The sequence below is a fragment of the Protopterus annectens genome, chromosome 1.part1 (assembly GCF_019279795.1).
Source record: "Protopterus annectens isolate FY-2018-M chromosome 1.part1, PAN1.0, whole genome shotgun sequence".
In the NCBI taxonomy this organism is placed as follows: domain Eukaryota; kingdom Metazoa; phylum Chordata; order Ceratodontiformes; family Protopteridae; genus Protopterus; species Protopterus annectens.
This window is the reverse complement of record NC_056726.1, coordinates 1,086,118,590-1,086,134,239: the sequence shown is the minus strand read 5'-3', so window position 1 is coordinate 1,086,134,239 and position 15,650 is coordinate 1,086,118,590.

The window sequence follows — 15,650 nt, the reverse complement described above, 5'->3', positions numbered from 1 at the left end:
CATCTGCATATGAACATTCATAAATAAACACTTGCATTCATGCCGTTTCCAAAGCTTTTGTGTGTGTGTCTGTCTGTCTGTTTGAGTGTGTTATGTACACAACATATTGAGAAACAGGTACAAATGTGCTTCAGTTCTGCAACATGCATTCATGGCAGCTTATTGCATATAGGTTAAGAAGCTTTCATTTAAGGTATTTCTGCACATTGTAAGCGCAAAAGCAAATTCAAAGTCCACACTTTGCACACAAGTCCAATAACAGTATATGTCACCTGCACCATAATGATGCTGTCATTCTCTATAAAGAACATTATGCAATAAAAAAATTCAAACTTCTGTGATGGTTTGAATGTGGAAGTATGTTCTGCAGCTGGAATAAATAGGTAGTCATTCAAGTTGCACAACAGAAAAGATGTGTATGTGTGCCTGTATGTCTGAGTGTGTGCATAGTCAGAAGTGCATGAGTCTGTGTCTTAATGTCATCACTCAATTCTCATGGAGAACAAAGTCATACATGACTATACAGCACTTTCATATAGCCCTCCCAACATAAACTGATTATGTCATCAGCTGTAATATATTCTGCAACAGTAAATGTCAGACTTGTGCAGCAGCAATGACATTGACTGCTATGTTCTCTAGCTTGTGTAACCTGTTAGATGGGATTCTAATCTCACTGTAGTTAACTTACGTGTGTGGGTAGTTCGAAGAACATGAGTCTGTGTCCTAATATCATCACTCAACTTTCATTGAAAACAAAGTTTTAGAGTCATACATGACTACACAGTAATTTTATGCAGCCCTTCCAACATATTCTTTTAAACATACATTGATGATGTCATCTGCTAAAAAAAGTTCTGCAACACTATGAAAGTCAGACCTGTATCATGGCACTTGCATCAAGTACTATATTTTCTAGCCTATGTAACTAGGTATGTAAGGATTCTAATCTCACTACAGTCAATGTGTGTGTGTGTGTGTGTGTGTGTGTGTGTGTGTGTGTGTGTGTGTGTGTGTGTGTGTGTGTGCGTGTGTGCGTGTGTGTGTGTGTGCATGTGTGTGCGTGTGCACTTGTGTGTCTGTATGTGTGTGTGAGTGTGTGTGTGCATGTGTGTACATCTGTGTGTGTGCATGTGTGTACATCTGTGTGTGTGCATATGTGTGTGTGTGTGTGTGTGTGTGTGTGTGTGTGTGTGTGTGTGTGTGTGTGTGTGTGTGTGTGTGTGTGCTTAGTAAGAAGACCATCACTATATGTCCTAATGTCATCACTCAAGACATGTTGAGAGCAAAGTCTTACTGTCATACATGACTACACAGCAATTTTATACAGCCATCCCAACATCTTCTTTATAACATACACTGATGATGTCATCTGCTATAAAGTGTTCTCCAACAGTACGAAAATCAAACTCATACAAAAAAATGCACAGTACGAAAGTTATATTTGTGCTGTGGTAGCATTAAGTACTGTGCGTTTTAGCTTAGATTAATGGGTAGATAGGAGTTTTCTAATCTCACTGCAGTCAGTGTGTTTGTGATCAGTTAGCTGTCATTCTGTATACCATTTTAAAGCAGCATGTGAAACACTCCTACTAACATTTTCTTCTCACCAGACATTTATGATGTCATCTGATATAATGTGTTGTTAACAGTACGAAAGCCTAAATTTTGTTGTGGTGCTATCATTAAGTACTGTGTTTTCTAGCTTAGAATATCTAGGTAGTATGGAGTCTAATCTCACTTTATTCAACTTTTGTGTGTGTTTGTGCTCATTTAGTTGTCATTCTGTATACCATTTTAGATCAGCATGTGAGACATTCCTACTAACATCTTCGTCTCACCGGACACTGATGCTGTCATCTGCTATAAAGAGATGTCTGACAGTATGTGCATCAGACTTATGCTGTGGCACTAGCATTAAGTACTGCACTTTCTAACTTACAGTAACTTAGTAAATAGGGGTTCTAATTTCACTGCAGTCAACTTGTTTGTGTGCAGTTAGGTGTCATTCTGTATGCCAATATAGATCAGCATGTGAGACACATCTTCTTCGCTCCAGACACTGATGATGTCTGTGATGACTGTGCACTGGCTCAGTAATCAAGGAGCCTCAGTCCTCACCACTAGTACCAGTGAGGGGTGTGCACAGTGGAGGGGCAAACAAGTACATACACAGTAAAGTGCAATTTCTCTTAAGAGCACACAGAGATCACAGTCAGTCTAAGGCTGGTTTCTCCCTTGCTCTCCAGATCCCCAATAAGACTCCCCACTGGCATAGCTATAGGGTCCAGATCTCAGCCTAGTGGTCAAGCTAAAACCTCCAGCACCCTCTCTGTCCCAGCAATGGTGTGTGTCCCAGCCCAAGTAGCTCACACACACACACACACACACACACACACACACACACACACACACACACACACACACACACACACACACACACACACTTTAAGATTTGATTTATATACAGACACACAGACACACAGATACTCCTGGGGAAGGAAGGCACAGGTTCTCCAACTATGCCCCTTTCTGCCCAGACTATAAGGCAGTACTGACTGCCACCAACCACTAATATCAGCTACTATAAGGGCCTTCCCAAAGGGTGACCAATTTCACTGTGTAATATTACTATTATCCAAATAGTAAGTGTGACTGAGCAGCAAGACTATTGGACTGGCTTGGACAGTATCACCAAATACATGCAAGTACTCTCTAAGAGCTTAAATGATCTCTACACAAAACAGCCACAGTTGAAAGGTTTAAAAATATTTAATAATAAATAATAAAAGCACAAGACAAATCTCATTAATTCAACACAATGCTAATCAAGAGTTCAGAAAACACAGGAACTTTAAAACAATATTGTAGGATAGTCTGACATACACATAGAGAACAGCTAGACTAATCTGGCTAAATTCCTATCTAACTCTAAGAGGAATACTAAGTACTAAATAACTTTACTTACAGGGCAAAGTGCTGGTGAATTGTTGTCAGCTTCAGACAAAATCCAAAATGCTCAAATCTCTCTCTTTGAGAAAGTCTTAAATAGATAACACCCAGGACTGCTGAGTCATTTCATATTCCATCATTTCTGACACCTCTGATGAAGTTTCCCAGGCTCACAGAACTCAGAATTTAACATTTGTTTGTAATCTTGCACCTGCCAAAAAATTGCAGCAATAAAGGACACTTTACATATACAACCTATTAATTAACTCTTGTCCTAGGACAACAGAAATAATTTCTTAGTCCAGACATCCTGTACCTGAGCTTGAGATCAAACAGTCACAAAGTGCTTCACTTATCTGCTTTCTTCCAGCAGAGTGCACTGTGGTTACATTTTTGAAGCTCAGAACATATAACACAGGGCTCTAACCTCACTACAGACAGCTTGTGTATGTTCATTTAGCTGTTATTCTGCATATCATTTTGGAACAACATGTGAGACACTTCTACTAACATTTTCTCACCAGGCAGTGATGATGTCATCTGCTATAAATTATTGTCTGACAATATGAAAGTCTGACTTGAGCTGTGATGCTACAGTTAAGTACTGTGTAGATAGTTCTGTAGGGTTTCTAATCTCACTGCAGGCAACTTGCATGTGTGTGCATGTTCATTTTTAGTATCAGTCTAGAGACAATTTTAAAACTGCATATCAGACTACAGCTATGTCATGCACTCCTGCCCACTTGTTATTATCAACATAGACTTATGATGTGACCACCTCTAAAGTTCACTCTAACAGTGTTGCCCTTAGATAACTATGTTGACATGAGTATTAGCTACTGTAATCTCTATCTTAGGTATCTAGATAATTTATGGTTTGAATCTCACAGCAGATTTTTATGTGTTCATTCAAATTTGAGTGGGTGGACAATTTTACACCAAAATGGGAATCCGCATCTATGTAGCACACTCCTCCCAACATCTTCTTCTCAACATGCAATGATGCTGTAATCCTTTATAAAGATATACCTACACAGGCCTGTTCAAATCTGAACTCATTCAACTGAGGTGTGTGTGTGTGTGTGTGTGTGTGTGTGTGTGTGTGTGTGTGTGTGTGTGTGTGTGTGTGTGTGTGTGTGTGTGATTGGTGGTATATTACTGCCAGCATATGAACATTTGAATTTGTTTTCATTTGAATCCCACTCAGAAGAAGCTTTAACATAGCCCTGTGAATCCAAGATCCCCTAATTCCATAATTCATCTTAAAGATATGTACATACATCATGAACCATAGCCATTTCATGGACCTTTTCAGGCCATCTGTGCACCACTGTATGTGCGATTGCTAATTCTGTCATGGGGTTTTGCACATGTCACATATGAACAGAAGCAGTATGTAATACAGTCAAACTCATACACACTATGCTCTTACCACTACTAACTTACATCATATAGATATATTGATTTTAGTTTACAGCCTAGAATAAGGGGTAGGATTTTATGTGATGTTGACAGTTATCCTTCTAACGTCCTATGACCTTATGAAGATTGCACATGTCAATGTTGCTGTCACCCACATGTGTTGTGTTGAAGTGTGGATGTATGCTAGCTCTACAACAGTGTATTCCAATATGTGATTTGATGTAATGTATTGATGGCCACTGCTGCTATGTGATTACTTGTTTTTCTTCCATAACAGCTGTAATAATATAACCCCTGAGGATGGTTGTTATGGGATGATATGTTCTTTTAGTGGAGTTTATTAACATTGTACACATTTCTCATTCAACCCTCACAGTGATACTTGAAGTATGGTATATGTGTGCATGTGTATAACTACCATTGTGAAATGCTATGTAACATGCAGCAATATTACCTCATACATGGGCACACATGCCTTGTTTCATCCACATATTGTCATGGTGGTACATGCACAAACATATAACCAGTTCAGATTTGCTTGCAACTGTGGTGCATTCATTGTATTGCCAATTGTGTTTTATTCACAAGATTATTCAGGTGTTGTCCAACAGCATTGTGTGACTGTCAGCATTTGTGTCATTATATGATCTGCCTGAAACACATCCACCTCATATGTGCTGTGTCAATATATGGTTTCAGAGTCTTCAGTCACACCATTCCAATGATAAAAATATAGCCATATGATGTGCAAGTGTTGCAATTATGTGAAATAGATCAAGCTGTATGACTGTGTTAACAGCTCCACTGTGTTTCATGTGATGCATACTCAAGGTTGTATATGGAGATTTTTTTTTAAAGTAATTGCTTATGGGGATTATGCAGCTCTGCACACAGATAGTTGTGGCTGGCACAACTAATACTTACCTGGAGGCAATAGACAACCAGCTAGCTCACAGATTTGGACAAAACTTCAACCCCTGTCCCCAGTGCTTGTCACCCAAAGTATACATGCAAACATTACTCAACATATATTTTCAAGAAAGCAGTTCATCTGTGCAAACTCTAAGTCTAGGAACATGGAATGAATGAGCCCTGACAACATCCCATATTGGCTTATCACTAAATTAAAACATGACATAGCTGACACAGTTGGCTCTCTACTTAACCACAGCTTCCAATGGTGAGCAGCAACAGTCATCTGTCTGAACAAGGGGGGACCATCACTCAACACAGGTAATTATACAACCCATAAGCCTGACCAGTCTAATCTGTAAGCCAGTGGAAAGAATCATCATGGAACTTATCAACAGGAACACTGGTAATCTCTTGGCTCTGTAACCAGCACATTTTTAATTTTTTAAGGCTATATCATATCTTTTAAATCTCGTAGACTTCATTGAGAAGTTCGCCAAGGCCATAAATGATGGAAACAATGTGCATCCCACATAACTTGATTTAACCAAAGCACTGGACACAATGCCACACTTACAGATTATAGAGAAAATGTCTCAATAGGACATAAACCAGTAAGTCACCAAGTGAGTAGCACAACTGTCAAACAAGAGGCCAATTACCATTACATTAACAGAGTTCTGTAATATGCCCTTTCCCGTTTGGTAAGTAATTCACAGCAGTCAAAACAAACTTAGCCAGCCCCGGAGGCTCGGGGAGAAAAGTTCCAAAGTGGTTATGTATTACTATGATTTATAGAATTGGTCGGTAAATAACAGTAGAAAGATAGTTAATTTCACATGTAGAATCATACAAGGAATCATATATCTAAAAACATTATATCACCATATACAGAGCAATATAATCAAAAAATTCCAGCAGCATACAAGAGTTAAAATCTTATTTCAAAACCTTAGCTGATAAGTATATTACATTCCTACATACGGTAATAAATGTTAATCTATAATTCTTCCTAGCGATTTGGAAACAGAGATATGTTGTTCATTTGCCATTACATTATTAATGAAGAAAGAATGTAATGGATAGATGATGGGAGACAGAAGGGGTAAGAAGAACTGAAAGATTGGCAATACTAGATAGGGGTTAGATAGTAGTGTCATTCAGGGAAGAAATATGAGATAAGTTAACCAGAAATGGATTAGCCAGGGCCAAAAAAGGTAAAGTTAGCCAGGAGATGAGCATAAGCAAAACCATGCATTATTTAGATGTTGTTTAGAGAGCATTTGAAAGCTTCTAAGTTAGTAATTGCCCTTGTAGTTAGGGTGAGAGAGTTTCAGACTTTAGTTACAGAGTGAGAGCAAAGACATATGTCCTGGTACTTTTGAGGAGTTGAAAATAGCTAAGAGCTGTTTGTCCTCAGACTTTAGGATTCTGCTGGGGATGTAAGAGTTTACTATATGACTAAGGGCTGGGGATGCTAAGGTTTTGTAGATAATGTTGTATAGTGTTAAGAGCTGGACATACAGCAGGTGTTTATGGAGTTCAATCCATTGTAGCATATGTAATGTTCTACAATGATGTGTGTTGGTCTTAGAGACTGTAGCAAACCAAGCAACTTATTTATAACAACATTCTAATTTAGATCTGATAGTGGACTGCAGGTTTGTGAGGATTGTGGCACCATATAGCAGGGAGGGTAGTAGGAAGGTTTTGGCAAGAGTGACTCTGTTCGAGGTGTTCAGGAATTGTTTGTTCCTATATAGGATGCCTAGTTTCTGATGAGTTTTCTTAATGTTATGCTGGATGTGTAGATCAAACTTGAGTTGATTGTCAGTAATGACACCTAGCAGTTTAATATGGAGGACTATTTCAATAACTGTGTTGTCTGCAGAATAGATTTTAAACTGATCTTTGACAAGGGAGTGATTTGTTTTTTTCATAAAAAGAAGGAGTTTGTTTTTTTAGTGTTAAGGAAGAGTTGAGAGTTAGTGAGCCAGGATTCAATGGAGTTATAATTCTATTGTGTGATGGAGTATAGTTGAGGAAGTGTGGGAGAAGTGCAGATTATAGGAGAGTCATCTGTGTATTGTATGAGAGTTCCTTGGGATGAAGATGTGAACAGGCTGTTTCTAAACATGTTAAAGAGTATTGGGACTAGTATGGAACCTTGTGGGACTCCTGTGTGAGTGTTAAGAAAGGGGAAGATGGTATTTAGCCATTTTACTGCCTGTAGATGTATAATACATTAAGTGCACATATTCTTGCAATGCCATGGATTAATGTTGATAGTTTTAAATTTTTTCTGATTGGGCCTGCTTCTGACAGCAGTTGTCCATGAGTTTGATGCTATGTCTCCATGATTAGTTGTGAGGTATGCTGACATTCCAGTTATATTTAAGCAAGTCATTGTGAAGATATTCACAGCATGTTCATAACCCCTTTTCTATATACCATCCTTGCTAAATGTCCTCCCCAGTGAGCATGTCATTGCTGTAAATATCACAACCATTCATCTCATTTGAGATGTAACCTTGTGTGATAGTCATAAACATATACTATCATGTGTAGTGATATACATATACTCACACAGGAAGTGTAAACAGCAGCATGTGCTGTACTGTCTACATGTGTGTTTCATTTTACGCTAATGGCTTATCTTGGAAGTGTACATAACTTGACACATCTTGTCTTGGATACATTGCCATATTGTACATGCGTGCTTCCCCTTTCTCCATTCCTAACATTCATGTCTGTGACCATTTTAATCAGCACACTTTCCCTGCCTAGTGTACTTATATTGCATTGTATTTGCCCTTGTTGATCACCAGAAAATACATTATATCAGTCTGGAAAACTTGTAGTGTACATTGCACCAAGTACACTTTCCTATAATGTGTTAATACTGCAGTTGTTTCAGTTATTTTTACACCAGATAGTCATTGTGGCTGTCTGAGCAATCTCATAAAGCACATTTGCCTGTAGGTAAACTTGTCTGCATGTTCTATCTGTGTGCTGCTCTACATGGTTTCCTGCCTGGTAACACTGTTGCTGGCCATGAATCTTTGCTTGTATCTGTGCAAGAGCGATGCGTGGCACGCATATGCAATTAGTGATGATGCTCATCGCTCAAGAATGTAAACTTGATGTAGGACTCACGCAAAGCCTACACGAAATTTATTGCATTCCTGGGAATAGCATGCAAAGTCCCCACATATTGATGAATAACTGGATTTCTATACATACATAAAGAGCGCCTTTTTAGGTTTTATTAAGCTAAATTCCAAGATTTGTTTCTCACATAAACAGAACTGACAGGAAAACAGTTTGAAAAGTAGGAAATGTGGCTCTGTAAACTGAAAAAAAATATAAATGATTATTTGTCCTTTAGTGATCTTGAGTGTAATAAATTATTTGCATGTGATATTTCTTTATTCGGCAGCTTTTATTCCTAGGAGTTTGTTAGGAAAGCTATATCTTTTGAAGTTCCAAAAGATAAAAGCTGTACAACATACACAATAACATGGGTTTATTCTGAAGTTTTTAAAGTAAAAGATTATCCCAGCTGGGTTTACAGTACAAAAATAAATCAAGTAGTATCTTCATAACAGTGCTCGGTCTACACAGCCCTTCCAAGGATAAAGTCCACCTTTTTATTGTATGTAAAGTCCAAGGCTATAGACCTCTCTTCTTCCCAAATGGAAAACTGCTTGCAACTCTCAGGCCCAACTGTCAGCTCTAAAAATAAACAATTCCGTAAGGTATATTCCACAGGTTGGTCTCATTTGGTCTCCCTAGCAATGCATACTTCATGGTCTTCCTTCATTTTACTGTTTGATCTTAAAATCAAATAAGTATTACATATTTTATATCAGCTCTTTAAAGTCAAATTTAAACTCAAGCAGGTCATTAAATTGAATTTCAGTACCTTTGTTGCTAGCAGCTGCAGCAGCTGGTAATAAAGTAGCTGTTTGTTTAACTTGCGACCTAGCGACTCCACTGGTGGTTGCTGTTGTTTTCAGAGGAAAAAAGATTGGGAAACCCATCCAAACTGTTCCTAAAGCCATGACTAGTCTCTTGTCTCACACTGGATCCATTGTTTAAGCCTGTAACCATCCCTTCCTTCGAAGCTGGACGTCCTGCTGTTTCCTGGTTGCAGGGAATAAGAGACTGTGTAGAATGTTGTATTAGAGATTGGCTGAGTGGCATTAACAAGCTGACTAACTCAGAGAGCTGGCCAATCAGTTTATGAAGTTCACCCACTTCATTGGACTTCCTGGAGTTATCACAGTCATTGACAATATGACTGAAAGAACTTGTGCCCAAACTCACACTGGTAAACTCAATAGACAGGCACAGCAAATCAGCAAGAGATGATTATTTTCACTCCACGAACCAACCTCACAGAACAGAAACAAAAACAATAAAAAGTAAACTGTTCATTTTAGACACCCTTTCAAAATAAGAATCAATGTTTGTTATTTGCCTGCAGCCTAATCGACTCACTAATATAACATTCTATACAGTCTCTTATTCCCTGTAACCAGGAAACAGCAGGACGTCCAGCTTCAAAGGAAGGGATGGTTACCGGCTTAAACAACAGATCCAATGTGAGACAAGGGACTAGTCATGGCTTTAGGAACAGTTTGGATTGGTTTCCCAATCTTTTTTCCTCTGGAAACGTAACAGCAACCAACAGTGGAGTCGCTAGGTCGCAAGTTAAACAAACAGCTACTTTATTAGCAGCTGGTGCAGCTGCTACCAACAAAGGTACTGAAATTAAATTTAAAGACCTGCTTGAGTTTAAATTTGACTTTAAAGAGCTGATATAAAATATGTAATACTTATTTGATTTTAAGATCAAACAGTAAAATGCATTCTTGGATTAGTAGAGTGGTCTAGCTGGTGGCAATATTACTTTAAAGGCAGAAAAGATGGTGATTATGCTATATAAATATCACCGTTTGCAAGCAAAATCATTTTGGTAAAGATTCCAACACTGTTGGCAAGACAAGAAATGATATATGAGGTTTTCAGAAGTTATATTAGTTAATGCAGACAGTTAGACACACACATACTGTCAAAGGACAAAACTTCAAAGACCAATACACGTAAGGGTCAGTTAAGGCTTATTTAATTACTTGCTGCAAGGAGACAAAAACATGCAAATACAAGGATTTGTCTAACTACTAACAGGAAGTATGCTTATTCTTATACTGTTTTACAAGACATGGCCTTCTATGGCTGACGTAATCAAACACAACTTTCAGTATTGTTCTACAGCAGATGTTACTCAGATTTTCTGCTGACATGACTAGATTTGTGAGAAACTTTTGAGAAAAATAACCTGGCCTTGGTGGGCACTAATTCGTTTACAGGCTTCTATTGTACAGTGTTACATTTCAAGGTACTCTTCTAACTCAGATACAAGCAAATGCTGATTGCAGCTCATATTTTCAAACAGGCTTTGTCCTAATTATCTATAGCTTCTACAGCTGTGTATTTTTTCACAGCACAAACGGAACTTCTTGTCTAAGCTTCATACAGGTAGTATTATTCTATTCATTATTTTCCTAACATAAGCAGGAATCATCTGCTTCTCAATAAATTTCCAAGGCACAAGCAAGATTTTAGCTAACAATACAAGGTCAGAAAGCATCTGCAGTTTGTACAGATTCATGCAGTATGAAATAGAATAAATGTGTTAACCCTTTTCAAGCACTAAATGCACTAAGCATATTACTAATACACACATTAATACATATTTTTCTGACACATGCACACACCCACTCATCCATACCCATATGCACACATATCTGTTTGAATTTGCAGAATCAGCAGTGTTAGCATTAAAGCACAATATGGAACTGTGTTACTGTCCTAACAAGAGATATTTAGCCTTGCTGATAAGGTGCAGGGGGAAAGTCATACTTATGAGGTCTGACATCTCTATGGAAAAGAACCAATATATATTCATAGGTAAGTATTAGGCTAACTACCCTTGTGAACCATTTTAAGCCTAACCAGTTTCTTTCAAAGGCAAGAATAAAACCCTGTACCTTGGGTCTCTGAGGTAAACACCTTGACCTGTGAAAATTTCTACTTTTCTTGTATGGCTCATGAAACCGCTTTTCCAGATTATGTGATAAGCTCAATGATCAGTTCAAGTTATACATATTTGCTGGCCTTGCTTTTATAAACAGGCATGATGCTTTTAGAACTACTCAGTATTTAGGATGGATTACCTTACTAACTCAGGATTTAGGGTGGATTACCGTACTCAAATTTTAAGATTTTACCCAACTTTCCCAATTGAGTTGACATTAAGGTTCTATTAAGTTGATGGCACAGATTCCTATTGTAGTGAGGGGAGCATTCATATGCTATAGAAGTACACCAACCTCATTTTACACTTCCTGTTATTGTCACATTTTAAAAGTCTACCAAGACAGTGACTAATTCTTGAAATCACAGCTTAAATAAGGCAACCGGTTGTACTCTTACTAAATGCCCTCCTTAATTGAGGATAATCTTGAGTAGTGCATCTTAAAAAAGTCTAAATTATATTCCTTCCATAAACTTTTAGGCCGTAGTGACTTTTGCTACAAAGATGAAGATATAAGTGGAGTTTGTGTTGGCATTATTGTTTGGTACCTTGTATACTCTATGACAATAAAGGACAAGACCTCTGCCTGGGTGCCATATTGATCAATATACCATGTTTATTGAAGTATTACTGTCATTTATTACCAGAGGTGTATGGTCTATCTTCCATATTCTAGTCTGAAATTGCAGAAGTTATTTAATTTACATATTTCATTGCTCATAGCAGCCTTTGTTCACATTGAACACGCTAAATAATTTTGGATAGCATCAAGGAATTCTATAGAGCCTTAGTTGCATACAGCATTATGCACATTTAAATCCACAGATTTTAGTTTGAAGCCACTCTTCTAGGATTTTGTTTGCTTAATCTTTATGGGTGGGTTTCCATTACTTTTAATAATTTTATAAACAACTTTGTCTTCGTATTTGACCTTTGCTTTGTCTTGCTTCTCCTCTTGTTTCCTTGGATAGCATCAGAGAGCTCAAGAACCTTGGCAGAAGACAGTATTGCAAATATTTAAATACGCAAATACCGCTATCTAGCTGCTGTGCTTATATGTTTTTGTTGCCTGCTCTTTCTGGGTGGTTTTAGTGATAATTTTAGTAGATTCATAAGCAACCTATGAACTTTATCTTAGATAGTTGACCTTTGCTTTTTAATTTGTTTGTGTTTTAATGATATATTTTGTTTGTGAATAATTGTAATTCCAAGGACCATGTTTGTTAAAACATGCACTATACCAACTACTCATCTCCTACAAATGACCACTTCTTTTAACCAGCCACCTATGCTGAGTTATACACCAATGGTTTATACAAGCACCTGTACAACTATATTGACTCTGCCGTACCTGAACCAAAAGATCTTCAAGGAAAAATAAACTTGCCTGGTGGGCAACTGCCATTAATAGGCTATACAATAGGAAAAAAACTGCTGTCTAAGAGTAGAAAAAACAGTCTCAAAACTGGAAACACTCCCTCCTCAACCTAAACAAGCAAATAAATCTCCCAGTGATGTCCACCAAAGCTAACTATGAATCCAAATTAGCTTCTCTAACTAAGGATGACCACAAGGCATTCTTTAGTTACATCCATAACCTCAAAGCTAAGGCCCAGATTTGAGTTGTACTCCTAGTTAATGGTACTACATATACAGAACCTGTGGGTATAGCAAACGTGCTGGCTGACAGGTTCAATGAAAATTTCACTCCCCTGTCCCCACCACATATATCCCAAAGCATCCCTAACACCTGTCCCCCACCCAGTATCTCCAAGGAACAGGTCTTAAATGCCCTCTCCTAGGACAAACAAATAGCCCCTATGTGACGAGACAACACCCTGGGCTGTGTTCTACATGGGATAAAACAGGAATTATCATCACCATTGGGCACGCTTTTCAATAACAGCCTAAGCAATGGGTTCATCCCAGTGGAATGGAAAACAGCTACCATCATCTCTTTGCACAAAGGGGGTGCATCTACGGACCCTGGGAATTATGGACCCATTAGCATGACAAGCCTTATCTGCAAAGCCATGGAATGAATCACCATTTGACCTTATTAACAATCATACAGGAAATTTCTAAATGCTTGACCCCACCCAGTTTGGCTTTGTCAAGGGGAGATCATGCCTGTTAAACTTGATATACTTCTTCGAGGCAGTCGCCAAAGCCCTAGATGAGGGCAAATCTGTGCATATGGCCTACCTAGACTTAGCCAAAGCCTTTGACACAATCCCTCACTCAGGCATCATTGATAAAATCAACACAACAGCCACAAGGCTAATAAACAAAGATAAAACACTGGAAAATAAAAAAAAAATTGAGCCACCAAGGCAGTAAAGTTGTAGCAAACAGTTTAATACAGCACCAACAGACTAAGCGCTTTCGCCATAAAATACAAATGGCTTCTTCAGAGTCAAACCAATTAAGCTAAATTATTGTTATATACTCAAGGTGATAATCAATCATTTAATTGATTATATTAAAAACAAAGAATAGCCCTAAGCTTAGCTACATTTCTTTTGCTATTAAGAAAATTTCAAACATTAAAAAAAATATAATGTGTATAGTGTTAGTTAAAAAACATTTTAAATGTTATAAATGCACAAAAAATAAAAACAGAAATATAAGTGATAACAGACAGCAGTAAAATTATAAGAAAGAAAAGAAAAAATGTTTTAATTATAAACAATTCATATTTTTGTAGCCCTCTGTTTCAAAAAGGGGGCTTTTGAAACAAAGTAATTCAACCCAGGTTTGCAGCAGACATTCAATATAAACTGCCACTTAGCCTCCCTATTTTCCAACTCAAATTTAACATCACCCCCCCTAGCATCACCACAGATCCTGTCAATAACAAAAAATACAAATCTTTTGAAGTTTGGACATTCCAAGGTATGAATATATAGGGCATTATGGGTGTTTTTATTTTTGATGTCCCTCAAATGTTCTAGAATATGGTCCCGAAGTCCCTGATGGTCTTTCCTGCATAATAACTTGGACAAGATAGGCACGTGACTAAATAGACTACCATGGTAGTACTGCAATTACATCTTCCAAGTCAACCTGTGGTACATTCATACCCCCCCCCCCACTGACACACTTAGGGCTATTCTTTGTTTTTGATGTTTGAATGATTGATTATTACCTTGAGTATATAACCACAATTTAGCTTAATTGGTTTGACTCTAAAGAAGCCATTTGAATTTTATGGTGAAAGCGCTTAGTCTGTTAGTGCTGTATTAAACTGTTTGCTACAACTTTACTGCCTTTGTGGCTCGATTTTTTTATTTTCCAGTGTTTTTTTTTTTTTTATCATTGATAAACTCACCCAGCTGTTTATCAACCTATATATTGTCAGGTGGGTTGCAAATTGGCTCACTGATAGTCAAATTCAAAGTCAAAGTAAACTTTCTTGTCATTCAGAATCACAAATGCAAAAATTGAATGAAGTTCCATATCTCCAGACTCAAATGTGCATACATCACATAGACTTAATACAACAAGACATTAATACATATATAAGCACTTACTATATACCATAATGTTTTAGACAGATAAACCCAATATTGCATATAAATTAAACTCACTTTAACATTTATTATACAGTGTTCTATTTGCTTGCTTGAGTATTGCACAGTACTGAGGTAAGACATTGCATTAAAGATAAAAAATAAAAAATAATCAAGCACATGAATCTGTCTACTTCCAACCTCACCAATGTAAGTGTTGAGGAAAATATAAAAAACAAAACAAAATAGTAGTCTAAAAACTTTATTGATGAGCTCAATCACAATAATTTCCAAAAATCATGAAACTTGGGTAATATTCCAAAGCAAAAAGCCTTTATTCGTCACAGACAAGCAATCCTCAGTAACAAAACATCAAAAATACTTTACAATGTTAAACATATCAGTTTTTATACACTTAGAAGCACATGTAGAAAATATATGTATTGTTTAATTTTAAACCAACCTATTCCAGGCAAGCAACATAAACAGGGCCGTAAACGTGTTTTTAAGAACAGCAAGTGCCCACCCCCACACACTACTACTTAGATCAAACTAAATCCTAATTAAGAAATACACTACCTGTCCAATTCCAACCCACATTCCAAAGTCAGGTGTTAAGGAAAGAATAACATTAATGTAAATGGACTGACGTTTAACTAAAATCACTTTCAGCTAACTAATACAATAAAGCCTTGATCAGATCTGTGACAAGAACTAAAATCATATGCATAGGTAAATAAGTAAAAAGA